The sequence below is a fragment of the Malaclemys terrapin genome, chromosome 10 (assembly GCF_027887155.1).
Source record: "Malaclemys terrapin pileata isolate rMalTer1 chromosome 10, rMalTer1.hap1, whole genome shotgun sequence".
NCBI classification, from domain to species: domain Eukaryota; kingdom Metazoa; phylum Chordata; order Testudines; family Emydidae; genus Malaclemys; species Malaclemys terrapin.
The window spans coordinates 54,421,252-54,440,430 of NC_071514.1; positions in this window are offsets into that span (position 1 = coordinate 54,421,252).

Below are 19,179 nucleotides of genomic sequence, written 5' to 3' on the forward strand. Positions count from 1 at the left end.
AGGTAGCTCTGGACAGGACAGCAATGGGGGGAGAGGAGGGTCCATTTCTAGGGAGAATTCCTACTCACCTCCAGACCAGACCAGCAGTCGGCGGAGGTGGCCGTAAAGATCCATATCGGCTCCTAAGACAAGAACCAACATGAATGAGTCCCTGGGGCTTCCTTCCCATGACACAGACCCCACCATACTCACACACGGTTCTAGGTGGGCCAAAGGGACCCAGGCATAGTTCTTTTGCTGCCTGCCTGGCTGGAGAGACAAGACCGCTTTGAGGTTGTGAGACCTCAATATTGATGTAAAATTTTATGAATAGCATTATTATCACTTCTTTTTATAATGTTAGGTCATTACAAACATATTTGTGCCTTTACTGAACATTCAAACATAGCTATAAGTATATTGTCACCAGGAGGCTTGAAAATAGAACAGTAGTCCAGTTTTAGTTAGCTAGGTTATAAAATGTTCACGCTAATCAAAGACATTGCAGAAGTCTTCAGCTTTCTGTCATCCAGAAACATGCAAATGTCCGGAAAATAACATCTCCTTGACCACAAAACTGTTTATGTCCCCCAAGAGTGTCTGTACAAACTTTAAAAGGCAGCTGTGCTCATTTTAATCTGCTTTAACTTTTATACTAGTTTCTTTTTGTGCTATGTTTAAAATATGTGTTGATTATTGGCATTTGTGCTTTGCACAAAATATTTAAGAGAAGTTTAATTGCTATAACAAACCGCTTGGGTCAAGAGTCAAACCAACCAAAAGAGTGTTTTATCCACAGCAGAATACTTCCCTCTTCTATAAGCTGCCAGTTTATTATAGATCTAATCCTTTATCTCAATAAAAGAAATGTTATAAAGAGAAATGTTTTAGGAAAGATCTGGCCCTGTAGGAGAAGGTGAGGATGTTATTTATGTTGGATATTCCAAAATGAATGTAGGGATGTGTTAGAACAATAAATCTAGGCTGTAAAGTGGGCTCTACCAGCCCCTCTTTGCAAGAAAACCTTCTGCTTGTGACCTTAAAACTTTAGAGAAGAATGCGTGTAGTTGAGAAAACGTTTTGTAGAAAACCTTAGTTGATTTCTAAAATATTGAAATGGGAAACTGTTTTGGAGGGCATATTTGCATATTTGCAAAGTATTTTAACTGAATGCAAAGTATCTAATTGGTTTTCTAATACATTACTACATGTGGTAAAATGCATTATGTACTAACATGAAATCTAATGACCTTGCTCAGCTGATTATAAGAAGACATTTAAGTTTAGACTATTTATTATATTAATGGGGAAGTAATTAGTTACTGGCAGAGCTCTAGCCACTCCTTCCCCCAACTCAGAAAGATAAGAAGAATCATCATCAACAATTGTTCTAGAGAATCAACAACTTCTTCAATCGTATTTAAGCTAAAGACTCGTTAAGAATGATTTAATTTTAAAAGACTGCTTCGAGAACTAAAAACCTGTACATAAACCACAGGTTTGGACTTTTTAAAAACAGAATTTCATTTCCTGTTGAACCCTAATGAAACTGAAGAAATGAACTGAATACGTTAAGAGTTAAAAGACTAAATTTGAAGATGTTCTGAGAATCTCTCCAACAAAAACAAAGGAAATATAACTGTTAAGAAAGACGTACAACCCTAACACATATACACATTAACAAACTACCTGTCCATAAGATGAAGAGGCTCCATGAATGTACGGAGCCAATGAAAGGGCGAGAGAGGTGTGTTTTTCTAAAATTGCACAGAAATAGGGAAGAGACGAGTATAAAAACTCTAAGTGAGCACCCTGCACACGCTCTGCTACCCTGCTCAAACTCAACTCATCCTCTCCCTCTCTACAAGCAAGTTGACACAGACAGAAGAGAAAAGACTCGGGAAGAAACCAGCCCAAGGAAACCTCCCCAAAACTTCAGCATGTGCTGGTAAGAGAAGTTAACTAAAACCCTGCCAAGGGATTAGAGTTATAAACTCTTGCAACAGTTTTGTTGTGATATGGAAATGCTGTTGTAATTTAAGATGTTAACAGTTTCTCCTGTTAACCACTAAATGCTTAGACCATGCATTTGGGAAAGAGACAAGGGCTAATCATTGGGAAACGGAGAAATAGTGGGATTTAACTGAATTTAAGATTCTAAATATTTTGTTAATTGGCCAGTCTCAAGCCAGCTCCTTAAATGGTTTCTTCTAACTAAGTAATGTAACTACTTTCTTCTATTTCAGAGGATTGAGTTAAAATTGCTTACTTTGCCCATCTATATAAACAGTCTAGTTATTAATAGGATCCGCCTGCTCTTAAAATTATGTTGCCCATCCATAAACAGTCTTAGTATCTATGACTCACAATAATTTTGGGAAATAAGACCTGGTTTCAATTTACCAAAATAAAAGTACCCCATCAAAGGCCAGCCTGCTCACAAAGGTGTAATCTGTTAAAAGCTCTCCAGAGAGAAGCATACAGATGAGACTGGACAGAAATCAGCCTTTTATCATTTGTGTTCTGTCTTTTGTTGTTTTGTTTAGTGTTTTCTTTTCTTTAAATAGCCATGGTTAATAACAGTGATTATTTTGCTTGGCTTTAATCACGGTGTCCTCTAAGGTATGTAAAAGAGCCCCTGTGACTAAAATAGTGGAGTCACACCCTGAATTGTCAGAAAAAGAGAGAGTAAGAACTAGCCTAGCATTTCTTGTTTCTCTAAACTAAATATTTGTACTAAGTTTTGGGATAAAATTACTTGACATCCAACACAATTTAAAATGACCCCTTTCCACCCCACACCAAGTTCACGGCAGTATGGAGTGGTTTAAATCAGAGCGAGTCAAATCAATGATTTTCATTGTGATTTAAATCAGCAAGCACAGGAAATCTTGATTTAAATCAGTGATTTTAAACTTGTTTTCCATTTTTGCTTTTTAGATATTTACCTAAAGAAAGGCTGATTCTCAGAGCTTGGTATAATTTCGTACTTCTTTTTCCTAACCCTGAGGATACACTAGGAAAGGTCCCTCACCCCTGTGCTGGGATGGTCGAGCCACAGAAGAATTTTGATGTCTCACATATAATCGCAGATGACAGTGAGAATGTGGATTCCTCCACGAGTTCTGTGTAAACAGGTGCTATGCGCTCCCAAAAACGCTCCCAACTGTCTGAAAAGCAGAGCCCAGACAGCCGTGTGCTCCCTCCTCCAGCTCCCAGAGCACACTGAACCACAGGTTGCCTGCCCCCTTCGTGTCACAGGGCCACTGCTGACATCACAGAGGCAAGGTGGGCTGGGGCTGTCTGGCTAGGGCCCTTGGGGTTTGCATCCCCCAGATTGGATTAAGGGAGGATTGCTCTTGGCTTTTGTTGGGAATTTTAATCCAAGGGAGCCCCGGGGCCTCCCCACAAACCCTGTTTGTATAATGTGTCATGAGAAAAGGAGATTCGACCACAAGGTGCAAAATCATTTTGTGTCAGTCCACTCCAGTATCTTGCCTCTTGCATCAGCAAAGGGGAAGGTGAAATCCCCACAATGCACCTGGCCAGCTTTGCTATTCTCTGACATATGGGTAAAAAATTCCTTCCTCACCCCTCAGTGACCATGGAATCCCTGAAGCATGAGATTGGACTGGCCGTCCGTCTCAGCGTGAGGCGCTCCAATTGTTAGTCCAGCCACAGCTGCATCGGTGCCCTGGGCTGAGAGAATAAAAGGGCTGAGAAGATTCTTTCCTAAGGATACACACAGACACTAAATCCCATTCCTAAAGTCTGCAATCAAAGGCAGTCAGAGCGCAGGACCCGTGGGTATTTATTGAGTCCCAACAGCATGCTGGGGGCTGTACAATACAGGGGAGGGCACAGGCCTGACCCCAAAGAGCAGCGAATCTCTTGCTTGGTTTATTTGATTTCCCATTCTCCTGAGCAGGATCTTGTTTACGCAGGAACTTGAAGGAAGAGAGGGAAGTTTGGGGCAGGAGAAAGGGAGCCTGAGGAGCAGGATGGCAGGGGGTTGGCAAGGGAGAGCCAGGGAAGGACACAAAGGGAATGGCTGGGAGAGTGGCGGGGGAATGAGCCCGGAGAGCTAGGTGGGGAAGAAGTTTGCAAAGACTTAACAAGGAGCCGCACTTGGGTGCTGAATGGAGCTGAGCAAATCAGTGACTTTTCAGTTTGGGGGCCAGTTGGAGAAATACAAAAAAAAATAAATATTGGTTCAGTTTGGCCTGAAACAAAATTGTTTTGGTTTTTCGTTTCAGGTTGTTTGTGGGTGTTTTTCAACCCTCCCCCCACTTTTTTTAAAGTTGCCTCAATTTCAAAATGAAAAGTGACAACATTTTGCTGTGGAATGGTCCAAACAGACTGGTTTGACTTTTAAAACAAAACATTCCCTTTTTGTGTGTGGCTGAAAGGATTTGCTGAATTCGCACCTGGTTTGGATGGCCCTGAGAGATGCATTTTTGGGGAATTTGCTAGCTCTAGCGTAGGACCTGCGAGGGAGCCAGGGGAGGGATCAGAATAGGCTGGTCTGATGGGTTAGATGATTTTACAGCGGGCTCTGAAGGGGAATGAGAGGAGATGTGGGGGGAGGGCAGAGTTAATGGGATGGGTGATCAAGGCCTGGAGCAGGTGGGCTGGAGAGGATGAGGGGAATTGTAGAGACATGGTAAAGGAAGGACTGTTCAGGAAGGACAGGCAGGGCAGAAAGGGTGGGGAGTTGCACTGTAAGTAAGAGAGCAGTATGACTGCTCAGAGTTCCGGTATGAAACTGCAGAAATACCTGAGAGTCTCTGGATTAAATTTCAAGTGTGAGCAACTAGGGTGATGTCGTGGTGGGAGTCTGCTATAGACCACCAGACCAGGGGGATGAGGAGGACGAGGTTTTCTTCTGGCAACTAACAGAAGTTACTGGATCGCAGGCCCTGGTTCTCATGGGAGACATCAATCACCCTGATATCTGCTGGGAGAGCAATACAGCGGTGCACAGACAATCCAGGATGTTTTTGGAAAGTGTAGGGGACAATTTTCTGGTGCAAGTGCTGGAGGAACCAACTAGGGGCAGAGCTCTTCTTGACCTGCTGTTCACAAACCGGGAAGAATTAGTAGGGAAGCAAAAGTAGATGGGAACCTGGGAGGCAGTAACCATGAGATGGTTGAGTTCAGATCCTGACACAAGGAAGAAAGGAGAGCAGCAGAATACGGACCCTAGACTTCAGAAAAGCAGACTTTGCCTCCCTCAGGGAACTGATGGGCAGGATCCCCTGGGAGAATAACATGAGGGGGAAAGGGGTCCAGGAGAGCTGGCTGTATTTTAAAGAATCCTTCCTGAGGTTGCAGGAACAAATCATCCCGATGTGTAGAAAGAATAGTAAATAACAGTGAAATCCTTGCTGATCTTAAACACAAAAAAGAAGCTTACAAGAAGTGGAAGATTGGACAAATGACCAGGGAAGGGTATAAAAATATTACTCAGGCGTGCAGGAGTGAAATCAGAAAGGCCAAATCACACTTGGAGTTGCAGCTAGCAAGAGATGTTAAGAGTAACAAGAAGGGTTTCTTCAGGTAGGTTAGCAACAAGAAGACAGTCAAGGAAAGTGTGGGCCCCTTACTGAATGAGGGAGGCAACCTAGTGTCAGAGGATGTGGAAAAAGCTAATGTACTCAGTGCTTTTTTTGCCTCTGTCCTCATGAAGAAGGTCAGCTCCCAGACTACTGCACTGGGCAGCACAGCATGGGGAGGAGGTGACCAGCCCTCTGTGGAGAAAGAAGTGGTTCGGGACTATTTAGAAAAGCTGGACGAGCACAAGTCCATGAGGCCGGATGCGCTGCATCCGAGGGTGCTAAAGGACAGGGCCGGCTCCGGGTTTTTTGCCGCCCCAAGCGGTGAAGTGTGAGGGGGAAGATAAAGCCGCGATTGGCGGCACTTCGGCGGCAGCTCTGCCGCGCCGCTTCATTCTTCGGCGGCAATTCGGCAGCGGGTCCTTCACTTTGTGAGGGACTGAGGGACCCGCCCCCGAATTGCCGCCAAAGACCCGGACGTGCCGCCCCTTTCCATTGGCCGCCCCAAGCACCTGCTTCCTGCACTGGTGCCTGGAGCCAGCCCTGCTAAAGGAGTTGGCGGAGGTGATTGCAGAGCCATTGGCCATTATCTTTGAAAACTCATGGCGATTGGGGGAGGTCCCGGATGGCTGGAAAAAGGCTAATGTAGTGCCCATCTTTAAAAAAGGGAAGAAGGAGGATCTGGGGAACTACAGGCCAGTCAGCCTCACCTCAGTCCCTGGAAAAATCACGGAGCAGGTCCTCAAGGAATCAATTCTGAAGCACTTAGAGGAGAGGAAAGTGATGAGGAACAATCAGCATGGATTCACCAAGGGCAAGTCATGTCTGACTAACCTAATTGCCTTCTATGACGAGATAACTGGCTCTGTGGATGAGGGGAAAGCAGTGGATGTGTTATTCCTTGACTTTAGTAAAGCTTTTGATACTGTCTCCCACAGTATTCTTGCCAGCAATTTAAAGAAGTATGGGCTGGATGAATGGACTATAAGGTGGACAGAATGCTGGCTAGATCGTCGGGCTCAATGCATAGTGATCAATGGCTCCATGTCTAGTTGGCAGCCAGTATGAAGCGGAGTGTCCCAAGGGTCGGTCCTGGGGCCTGTTTTGTTCAATATCTTCATTAATGATCTGGAGGATAGCGTGGAGTGCATCCTCAGCAAGTTTGCAGATGACACTAAACTGGGAGGAGTGGTAGATACTTTGGAGGGTAGGGATAGGATACAGAAGGACCTAGACAAATTAGAGGATTGGGCCAAAAGAAATCTGATGAGGTTTTACAAGGAGAAGTGCAGAGTCCTGCACTTAGGACGGAAGAATCCCATGCACTGCTACAGACTAGGGACCGAATGGCTAGGCAGCAGTTCTGCAGAAAAGAACCTAGGGGTTACAGTGGACTAGAAGCTGGATATGAGTCAACAGTGTGCCCTTGTTGCCAAGAAGGCTAACAGCATTTTGGGCTGTATAAGTAGGGGCATTGCCAGCAGATCGAGGGACGTGATCGTTCCCTTCTATTCAACATTGGTGAAGCCTCATCTGGAGTACTGTGTCCAGTTTTGGGCCCCACACTACAAGAAGGATGTGGAAAAATTGGAAAGAGTCCAGCGGAGGGCAACATAAATGATATGGGGACTGGAGCACATGACTTATGAGGAGAGGCTGAGGGAACAGGGATTGTTTAGTCTGCAGAAGAGAAGAATGAGGGGGGATTTGATAGCTGCTTTCAACTACCTGAAAGGGGGTTCCAAAGAGGGTGGATCTAGACTGTTCTCAGTGGTAGCAGATGACAGAACAAGGAGTAATGGTCGCAAGTTGCAGTCGGGGAGGTTTAGGTTGGATATTAGGAAAAACTTTTTCACTAAGAGGATGGTGAAGCACTGGAATGGGTTATCTAGGGAGGTGGTGGAATCTCCATCCTTAGAGGTTTTTAAGGTCAGGCTTGACAAAGCCCTGGCTGGGATATATTTAGTTGGGGATTGGTCCTGCTTTAAGCAGGGGGTTGGACTAGATGATCTCCTGAGGTCCCTTCCAACCCTGATAGTCTATGATTTTATGAGTGCAAGATTGGGCAGCAGCCTGGATGTGGGGTGGGGCGAGGGGGAGAGGTAGAGTTGTAGCTGACCCCAAGGTTGAGACCGTGGGGTTGATGGAGAGGAGGGTGGCTGTGGGGAGGGTGTGGGGCAGCTGGGCAATGCAGCTCTCCCAAGGGCTAGTATGAGTTGGGGGCAGAGAGGCAGCCACAGCCTGGAAGGTTTTTGTATTCGGTTTAATGGAATATATTGGCCTAGAGATTGAAAGGTGTTAACATGACTCCTGCCACTGTACAGCACTAAACAGTGAAACAAGGCTTGGGATTTTGGAACACACAGACATTGGTCTGCTCAGTCCCACAGCAAACACCCCCTTACATCCCAGGTGGTGTTTGGGATTTGGCTGGAGCCAGTGGAGGTGGCCGTGTCATCTGAGTCCCTCTCTCTCAGGCCTGGTCTGGACAGGACATTTCTCAACGTCAGGATCAGGATCATGAAGGCCCAACAGTGTTACGGTGGATCCTGAGGTCCCGAGGAGATGGTGGATGTGGCAGCCATGCAGTGAAGTTCACTTCTTCCTGTCCACCCATCACCCAGCTAGTCAGAGCGCTTCATTCTCCCCAAAGGTCTTTTTTCTAATGGACCCCAAAGGGAGCGATGGGTGGAATAGTCCTTCCCCTTATTATTTTGTCTACCAATTAGACCTCATTTCCGACACACCAGTTTTGGTCCCTTGATTTCCAGCCCCACAGTTCTCTTGCTGACCAAGCACGATCTTAACAGTGCCCTTGAGTTACTAGTTGGCCTTTCTGTTTGGGCTCATTCAGTCTGTCTCCCTTTCCTCAACATTCCCTGTTATGAGTTATTGGAACATTTGATCAACTTTTTATCCACTCACCCAAAGTTAAGCTTACAATCGGGTTAGGCGTACGAGGCCCAAATTATTACAACAGGCTCCACTAACCCGGCTGGATCATAACGTGGTGGCTTGTCTTGCTCTCTCCTCTCCTTGAGCCATTTCTTTATCCCTTCTTCTCCCTATGATTTTTATTCCCCCTTCATCTTCTCCCTCTCTCTCTCATTCTTTTCTATTCTCTTCCTCTGCACCTCCTCCAACCCCTTTCCCTGGGGCCTGTGGGCTCTTCCCCCCCCCTTTCTTTCCTTCTGTCCCTTTTTGGCTCTTCCTTCCCCAACCCACTTGCTCCCCATTCCCCATGGGTGTCTTTCCCTAGTCCCTGTCTTTGCTCCCTGCCGCCTCTCCCTGCTTTTTCCTACCCATATAGGTACACACCCATGTACTTTCTCTCTCTCTATCCACACACTCACACAGAGTGACTGAGGAGGAGTCTAATTTAGAATGAATCAAAGCTCTTGACTCTCTTAAGGAAAAGCTGCCAAACTATAGGATGGTCCCTGGCTCGGCTTTCTGATCATCTCAATGTTCCTTTGTAACGAGAGTATCTTGTCCCCCCAACCCCAGGCAGTATTGTCAGGGGCATCTGCTCTTCCAATGTACCACTGAGGAGCCGTTTAGTGACCATGAGAGATGCAAAGGCAGTCTAGAATTGTTCAGTGGACGCATATTTTCACTGGGCATTCCAGGGACTCAGTCAAAGGGGTGGGAAGCAATATGGCTGCTGCTAGGTCTGTGATCCGTGTGTGAGGAAAGTTCCTCTCTCTCTACGGTCTCTCCAACAAGCATTACCAAACGTTTGTCATTCAAAGTGCTTTAGCAAGGTGGGTGAGGAGTATTATCTCCATTTTACAGACGAGGAAACTGAAGCACGGAGAGGGGGAGGTCAATGTTCTCAAAAACAGCTACTGATTTTTGGGTGCCTTCATTTCTTGTGCCCAACTGGGGACACCTGAGGGCTGATTTTCAGTGGGGCTGTGGAGCCAGTGTTCCTATTGCCTTCAACTGAATTTGGGGATAGAGCTGGTCTGGAGGTAAAAGGCCTCTGCATGGAGAGCCCTGGCCTTCTGCGGTGCTCTGGGGATGTGCAGGGCTTGAGGGTGGGCCTTGTGGCTTTGTTCCCTCTTTGCCCCCTACCAGGATGATGTGGAGGTATCTCAGCTAGGGTCTCCTCATGGAGATTTCCTCCTGCAGAGCCTTCTACCATGGCTTTGACCATGGGGGTGGGATGACTTAGCCACAGAATCCCAAGGAACTGCATCCTGAAAACAATTCGGGTCAGATCAAAACCCTCATTGGACAAAGGATCACGGTGCAGTATGAGTGAATGGAGAGAACAAGCAACAGCGGTGTGGAACTTTCTGTACTCTGCTACTTTCTGGACGCCAAATTTTGCAACATGGGAAATTCACAGGGCCCAAATTCTTCTCTTACAGAGATGTATCTTTAAATGACTGCCCTTGTCTGATTTCTAGCCCCATAATAGCCCAAGCTTATTAAACTCTTAGGGAACAACGTGAATGCCCATTGAGCACATTTGCAGAAGTGGAGATAGAGAGTGTATATTTTAAAGCATTATTGAGTTCAAGCTTCTCTGGCTGCTCACACTTCTGGGAATGATTTCAGCAACTGTTCTGATCATCAAACAAGTTGTCACAACGAAGGCCCTGATGTTACAGGCTGATCATTGTGGGTGGCTCACTGCACCTAGGATGAAGCTCACCGAAGACTCTGCGGGCGTCCACCTACACGGAGCTGCTAGCAGGGTTTGAGCCTGAGAGTGTGTGAAATGGAGTCCTCTTTCTACCTAGGATTCATTTACAATGTAGCTGATGTAACAGTGACAACATAGTGGTGTGAGTGAAAATATTTGAAGGTGTAAAATTGCCATGCAATGGGTCAAACTCAGTCGAAGTCCCAGTGCTATCACTAATTAAAATGGATTAATCATCTCTCTTCATGCAGTGATGACTATAAAGTAGCACATTAAAGGGAGATGTTTGTAAATGCTGAGATGAAAAAGCCGTATTCTTTCAAAGGTCCCAGTTTTACAATGAGATGAGTGTGGGTGGACCCCTGCGGCTGTACGGAGCTCAAACAAGTTGGGGGCCAAAGCCCCTGATCCTCTAACTGATCCACATGGAAGGACTTTTGTGCATGTGCAGAGCCCCAGTGAAGTCAATTAAACTATTCACATGAGCAAACTCATACAGAAGTGACACAATCCCACAAACGGGTCCACTTCAGTGGATCCCTGCATGCATGTGGCAGACCCTCCTTCGCTTCCATGGAGCTCCTTGTAGGTGTAAGGACTCGAGTGCGCAGGGCAGCTTTTGAAATCCTGGCCAGTGTTGCAAGAAGTGAGTGTGACAAACACTAGGAGGAAAGGGCCTGTGAAATGAGAGTGACAGGAACAAGTTCAGCCTGGTCCATGGGCTAGCTGTGTGTGGTTGGTTTGTTGGTGTTTTTTATAACATACATTACCCTGCATGGTTCTGTTTTGGAATGTATGTGTTTCACATCTGTGTGTGTGTGTGTGTATTTTCTCATATCTCTGCCTGTTTGTAGTCTGTCTTAGGTACTCCTGTGGCGCCATTACTGTAGGAGCTGAGCACCTCCCAGTCTTTAAGGTCTTTATCCTCACACCACTATTGGGAGGCAGGGCAGGGCTGTAACCCCCACTGCAGGGGTGGGGAACTGAGGCACAGAAAAGGTAGGACTTCATGGGATTTAGGTGCCTAAACCCATGAGGATCTGGGCTCAAGTGACTGGCCCACCCTGACACTGGGAGCCTGCAGCACAGCAGAACCTGGTTCCCACGGCAATCCTGGGGCTGACCCCATGGCTGTTCACAGCAGGCAGGGCCAGCCCACAATATTTTGGTACCTGAGGCGGGGAGCTCAAATGACGCCCCCATATCCCCTCGCTTGGGCCAAAATTTTGAAAGGTCTCAATTCTGCCTTCTTCCTATACTACTCCTCTCTTGGTACTGCTCTGCTACCTACCCCAATAAAGGAGAACTAACAACTTAAAATGCCTTGTTCAAAAATTGTAAGTAACCCTTAACTTTCAAACACCTGAACAGCAAATGTAACTTTTCTTGTCTGCATAGTAAACACGGGCATTTTTATCTGTTTGAATGATCAAAGTGGTGCTTTCTGTGCCTTCTTGGTTGCAAAGATTTGAACTGCTTCCTGCTGAAAGTCCACAGTCTGGGCCAGCTCATGCTCTATTGAGATGGTTTCAAGGCCGACCAGCCTCTCCTGTGTCATTGTGGAGCATAGATGTATTTTTATTAACTTCAGCTTGGAGAAGCTGCGTTTTCCATTGGCAACTGTTACAGGAAGTGTTAGAAGTATGCGCAGAGCAACAAAAGCATTTGGAAAGAGGGTGTTCATCTTATTTGTGCACATATATTCCAGAACAGCCTTTGGAGTTGATCCTGCTGAAATGTATCTTGAAAGGGCTTTCCGTTCATCACCTAAATCACTTGCATCAATATCGTGCATGTCATCATGTGTCAACACAGTCTCTAGTACCCTGCATTGCTGGTGTAGATCTTCTTCAGGTATAGTGAGGAGTTTTGGAATATCATACAACATCCCAAATATAATGCTGTGTTCCTTGAGCTGAATGAAACGTTCTTCAACTGACTGTATTGCACAATCTAGTACCTGGTTAAAGAATTCAACTTTGAATTGTTGTTTTGGGTCTCTTATGGGATTATCCCGTGCCTCATAATCAAAATGTCTTCTTCTTCGGTGACTCTTGTTTTTTTGAATGGGTGGGAAAATAGCTTCAGTGTGAAGTTCCTCTGCCAACTTCTGTGCACTCTTCAAAACGTTTTGAAACCCCCCATCTGACCGGGAAGACTGTAGGTATGACTTTGCTTTGTCCAGTTGTTCCATTGCTCCAGCTATATCAAGGTCAACACCTCAGAGTCTCTTGTTTACAACATTTATTTCAAACAGTATGTCATGCCACAACACTAAGCCACACAGAAATTTGAAGTTATGTATGTTTCTGGTGATTCCATTTCCCTCTGCCACTATTCTCCCACGAACAGTTCCTGTCATAGCATTATCCTCCATAATGGCAACTATGACTTCATCTATCTTCCCAGTTTGGTGTTTGATAGGCTTTATCACCTCCACTCGACTTTCCCATCGTGTGATACTCAGTGGTTTCAGTGTCAGAGAGGATGTTCCCAGATGTTGCTTCAAAATTTGCCATTGATGAGTTGATGCAGAGAAAAATACATAGATGCTTTGAATTACATTAAAAAATTCAGCAGCCTCACTAGAATCTGATGCTGCATCACTGACCACCAAGTTCAATGAATGAGAACTGCATGGGACAAAAAAAGCTTGAGGGTTTAACTCTCGGATCCGTGTCTGCACTCCTCTGTTCTTTCCTCTCATGTTGGCACCATTATCGTAGCCCTGACCTCTCACATCAGCTATCGCAATTCCCGTATCTTCCAGCTTTTTAAGAAGCACATTTGTCATACCAGCTCCTGTAGTATCATCAATGTCAATAAAGTCTAGAAAATGCTAACAGTCACCATTGCAGGGACATTTTCACTAGGTTCTGTTGTTGTTACAAAACGCACCATTAAAGTCATTTTTTCCGTATGGCTGCTGTCAGGTGTGCAGTCCAGAATAACAGAGTAATATATCTTGCTGACTTCAAATCTGCCACAATCTTCTGTTTGACTTTTGTTGCCAGTAACTATGTGATCTCATTTTGAATTGTTTTTCCAAGGTAGTGGTGTGTGTACATTTCTTGGGTGGCGACTCTTCTTAGCTGCTCCTGGAGTACAGCATCAAACTCAGCCATCAGCTCCACAATTTTAAGGAAGTTTCCATTGTTTGGCACATACAGCTGATCTGAAGTGCCATGCAGTGCTAGGTTTTGGGTAGCAAGCATTCTCGCAATGGCAATGAGCCTTTTCAGAACATTTTGCCAGTAAAGAGACTCTGATGCAATCTTCTCTTGATGCTGATCATCTATGGTGGCCTTTAACCTTAGTCTCATCTCAAGCTCTTTCCACCTATGGGATGCTCTCTGGTGATTTGCTGCCTTCTCATGGCATGCCAGATTTCTAGCCAGATTTTTCCAGTCCTTTGTTCCTGTAGAACCCAATGTGGCTGGAACATTAGACTGGAAGAGTTTGCAACAAAAACAGTATGCAGCATTCTGGGTTTTTTAGCACATAAGCTATGGCCTCTCCACTTTGTCACCATTGGGGATTTCATGCCAGTAATGTGTTGGATGGAAACTTCTATTTTCATTGTCTTTGGGGAACATGAAGTTTTTCACTTGCTGTGGCCCATGCAGTACAAGGAAGTCCCTCAGGCTACTGCTCAAGTGGGTCCACAGTCCTGGATCATCTAGACCTAAGGAACTAAACTCAGCAGCAGCTGTTTCTTGCACCTCCACCACACTCTTCTCTGATCTACACTTTTCTTCAGGAATGTGCATGGTTACATCCATTTGAGATGGAGATATGGATTCTGAAGTAGATGCCAGGTCACCTGCACTCTAACTGGAAGATCAGGCATCTCCTCTGCACTCACATCCTCACTGGGGCCAGAAGGCTCACCGTGAACATTTGTGTCTATGTATCTCAGGAGAGCTCCTTCCTGCTTAGCTAGAAAAGCTTCCTTTGCTTTCTTTCTTTTTTTGAATGCTGCCCCAGAGGGGCATTTTCTTCTTTCACTCATGACTCCTGTTCTGTGCCAGCTATAGTGGCTCTTAACACTCAATTGAAGGAGACAAATAAGCAGGCTGGTAGCAGGGCCTGAGTGATGGAAGATATCAGCATCTTAAGGGCCTAACTGGCTCCTACTACTAGGGTTAACATACGTCCGGATTTTCCCGGACATGTCCGGCTTTTTGGGCCTCAAATCCCCGTCCGGGAGGAAATCCCAAAAAGCCGGACATGTCTGGGAAAATAGGGAGGGAGGGGCCAGCGGTGCTCGGCCCGGGGCCAGGGGCCGGCGGTGTGGGGGCAGGAGCCGGGGGCCGGCGGTGCGAGGCCAGGAGCCGGCGCCCCAGAGCCCGAGCCGGGCGGGAGACGCTGGGTCCAGAGCCTCTTGGCCTGGACCGGCCGGCCACTTGGCTGGGGGGGCCAGACTGGGCCGCGCCTCCTTGCACCCCCCCTACCCAGCCCCAGCCCCAGCTTACCTGCTGCCTGCTTCAGGCTTCCCGCGAACATTTGATTCGCGGGAAGCAGCAGACTTGGGGCGGGGCCGGGAAGGGGTGGGGCGGGGGCGGAGTTGGGGCGGGGCTGGGACCCCGTGGAGTGTCCTCTTTTTGGACACTTAAAATATTGTAACCCTACCTACTACTTCAGTTGACTGCCTGTTCTCCTAAGTGGTTCAGGGAAGCAGCAGGAAACAGGAAGCTCCCTGAGAAGCTGGTGTTAACACTGGTCTACAATTTTTGAGAAGTCGTCTGCTTCAGAGATAAAATGTGCTATTTATTATGTATTTTGATGTGCTGAATTCAAATATGACAATTAAAACAACTGATTGGCTACTGTTTCTAAGATATTTAAGTTTTTACATTTTATGTCTATGTATATTGTGAAGATAGTAGAGTTTTAATCATAAATTGTAAACCTAGGTCTTTTCATATGTTTATGGTTGCTTTACATGATAATATTTCACCTGTCCTGTTTATGTAACACTTTAAAAATCAGCAAAAGGGTTATATAAATAAAATTTATTATGAAACAAAAGGCAAAAAACTATTATGTACATAGTTTAGTCCTATTCAGTGTCTACTTGGTGCTTCTTGGCTTGTCTCTTGTATTCATTAAATGGAGCCTCTCTTGTCACTGTCCAGCAATAGTCTGCAAGCATTGATGGGCTCCATTTGCCCTGATAGTGTTTCTCCATTGTTGCAATGTCCTGGTGAAATTGCTCGCCGTGCTTGTTGCTCACTGCTCCGCAGTTCGGTGGAAAAAATCTAGATGAGAGTGCAAAAAATGTATCTTTAGTGACATGTTGCAACCAAGGCTTTTGTATGCCTTGAGGAGGTTTTCCACCAACAACCTGTAGTTGTCTGCTTTGTTGTTTCCGAGAAAATGTATTGCTACTAACTGGAAGGCTTTCCATGCCGTCTTTTCCTTGCCACGTAGTGCATGGTCAAATGCATCATCTCGAAGAAGTTCACGAATCTGAGGACCAACAAAGACACCTTCCTTTATCTTAGCTTCACTTAACCTTGGAAATTTTCCACGAAGGTACTTGAAAGCTGCTTGTGTTTTGTCAATGGCCTTGACAAAGTTCTTCATCAGAGCCAGCTTGATATGTAAGGGTGGTAACAAAATCTTCCTTGATTCATCATGTGGTGGATGCTGAACACTTTTCCTCCCAGGCTCCAATGACTGTCAGAGTGGCCAATCTTTCTTGATGTAGTGGGAATCTCTTGCACGACTATCCCATTCGCAGAGAAAACAGCAGTACTTTGTGTATCCAGTCTGCAGACCAAGCAAGAGAGCAACAATCTTCAAATTGCCACAAAGCTGCCACTGATGTTGGTCATAGTTTATGCACCTCAAAAGTTGTTTCATGTTGTCATAGGTTTCCTTCATATGGACTGCATGACCAACTGGAATTGATGGCAAAACATTACTTCTAGGAATAACATGATGCAATTCATATCATGTATGACGCAATACCAGCTTCAGATTGCATCATTCATTGTTTTGCCTAAAAAGCAAGTACTGTCCAAACCCAGTCATAGATTTATTCATAGATCCAGTTAAAGATGTATTTTAGTCATTTCTGGTTTAAATTGAGATCCCTTCCCTTTATAACTCACTTATCCTCCGCCATTCCCAAGTCAATGGTCGTATATACTGACCCAATAGCATATCTTGAAAACTAGAGCCAATCAACTATTTTAAGCATCATTTTCGTTCTCAGTGACCCAGAATTAGTAAAGTTTGACTACATTTATTTCAGAAGCATTTTGGCTGTAGAGCAGTGTAATCAATCCAGGCTCCTGGGGGTGCTAGAGAGGTAGATAAGAGGCTCCTTCTCCTCTCTCTCCCTGTAGCTCCTGCTGCTTTCTGTTATTACCTCTCACCTTTTCTCCTGCCTGCCTGTTATGTCTCATGTGCCCTCTTTCCTCCACCACAGCACTCCACCATCTCTGTGCACCAGCAGCAGATACAATTTTCTACACTCTGGGTCCTAGTGGCACCCTCCACCCCATCTGGCACCTGAGATGGCCGCCTCAGCTCGCCTCATAGTAAGGCCTTTTGCGAACAGGGGCTGCTAACAGGGAGTTTCGCAAGGGAGTTCTCCAGGTGAAGGAGGAGCAATACAGCACCCTTTTGGGGTAAGTGACTGTCTGTAGTGTGTGTTTGTTTGTGTTTGAGGGTTACTTGCTGTGTGCTGAGCTTGTGTTTGTCAGTCTGTTTGTTTGTTTTGGTTGTTTGAAGGACCGTGTGCTGTGGCTGGCAGTTGGAAGCTGTGAGCTTCAAAGGAAGGCTTGAAAGCTAGAAGCCTCTGGTAAGTGGCTGAGCCTTAATCAGTGGGCGGGGCATTCATACAGGCCAGGGCTTTATAAAGCAGCGCACAAGCGACCAGGGAGCTTTTGCGACCAGGGGCTGCTAACAGGGAGTTTCGCAAGGGAGTTAGGAAGGGGGCGAGGGTCCCTTGCCGGTTCTATCTGTTTTCTCTTTATTCCCCTTAATACCTATAAACCAACTACATTCAAAACTTCTTGCTTAAACAACCCTTTCAGCGGACAGGGGGCTGCAGACGGGAGTTTGACAGAGAGAGGCTTACGATGGTTAGGAAGACCCGCAACACCTGTGCCAGCACTGCTTCTGTCTCCTCCACCTGTGCCTGTAGCCAGACAGAGCGCCTGAGCATGGATGCTTCTACCCAGATCCTGGTGTGGTTTTGCAGAGACTGTAACTTGCAATTTCCACTTACTGATATCCAGGCTGGGGGGACCATCCAATGTGAGAGGTGCCTGCTGGTGGAATCTCTCAGGCAGCAGGTGAGAGAGCTACAGGAGGAGGTGGCTAGGTTGAGGAGCAACCGAATCCACGAGCAATTCCTCGACAGTGTCCATGTGGAGACAGCTGAGGTAGCTGTCCCAGTACACAGGACTGCTGATACACCACTGGTGGAGGAGGAGATGGCTCAGGATGGACACTGGCAGCTGGTTACTTCTGGCAGCAGGCAGTGCTCCACCCCTGCTCCGAACCCTCCTGCTGTGGTAATAGGTAACCATTATGCTCTTCTTGATACAGGAAAGAAGGAATCACTCCCTACAGTAAAGGAGGAGAAGCCTCGTACCCCTAAGGCTGGGAGGTCTGCTGCCACCACTGCGAATAGAAAACGTAGGGTAGTGGTGGTCGGAGACTCTCTGCTGAGGGGGACGGAGGCGCCCATCTGTCGCCCTGACATTACATCTCGGGAGGTATGCTGCCTGCCGGGAGCCCGTATCCGAGACGTTACGGAGGCATTGTGGAGGATTATCCGGCCCTCTGACTACTACCCCATGCTACTCATCCATGTGGGCACAAATGATACTGCGCGGTGTAACACTGAGCGGATCAAGAGTGACTACAGGGCTCTGGGAGTACGGGTGAAGGAGTTTGGAGCGCAGGTGGTATTCTCTTCAATTCTTCCTGTCAAAGGTAGGGGCCCAGGCAGAGACAGATGCATCATGGAGGTGAATGCCTGGCTGCGAAGATGGTGTCGCCAGGAGGGCTTTGGCTTCCTAGACCACGGGATGCTATTTGAGGAAGGACTGCTAGGCAGAGATGGCGTTCACCTTTCGAGGAGAGGAAAGACCCTACTTGGACACAGACTGGCTAACCTAGTGAGGAGGGCTTTAAACTAGGTTCGACGGGGACAGTGAGCAAAGCCCACAGGTAAGTGGGGAACATGGAGACCGGGGAGATGGGTCAGAAACGAGAGGGAGTGTGGGCTATATTGTCAGAGAGAAAGGAGGGTCAGGACAAAACTGGGAGGAAAGATCAAACCAGTATCTTAGATGCCTATATACAAATGCGAGAAGTATGGGGAATAAGCAGGAAGAACTGGAAGTGCTAATAAATAAATACAACTATGACATTGTTGGCATCACTGAAACTTGGTGGGATAATACACATGATTGGAATGTTGGTGTGGATGGGTACAGCTTGCTCAGGAAGGATAGACAGGGGAAAAAGGGAGGAGGTGTTGCCTTATATATTAAAAATGTACACACTTGGACTGAGGTAGAGATGGGCATAGGAGACAGAAGTGTTGAGAGTCTCTGGGTTAGGTTAAAAGGGGTAAAAAACAAGGGTGATGTCATGCTAGGAGTCTACTACAGGCCACCTTACCAGGTGGAAGAGGTGGATGAGGCTTTTTTTAAGCAACTAACAAAATCATCCAAAGCCCAAGATTTAGTGGTGATGGGGGACTTCAACTATCCGGATATATGTTGGGAAAATAACACAGCGGGGCACAGACTATCCAACAAATTCTTGGACTGCATTGGAGACAACTCTTTATTTCAGAAGGTTGAAAAAGCTACTAGGGGGGAAGCTGTTCTAGACTTGATTTTAACAAATAGGGAGGAACTCATTGAGAATTTGAAAGTAGAAGGCAGCCTGGGTGAAAGTGATCATGAAATCATAGAGTTTGCAATTCTAAGGAAGGGTAGAAGGGAGAACAGCAAAATA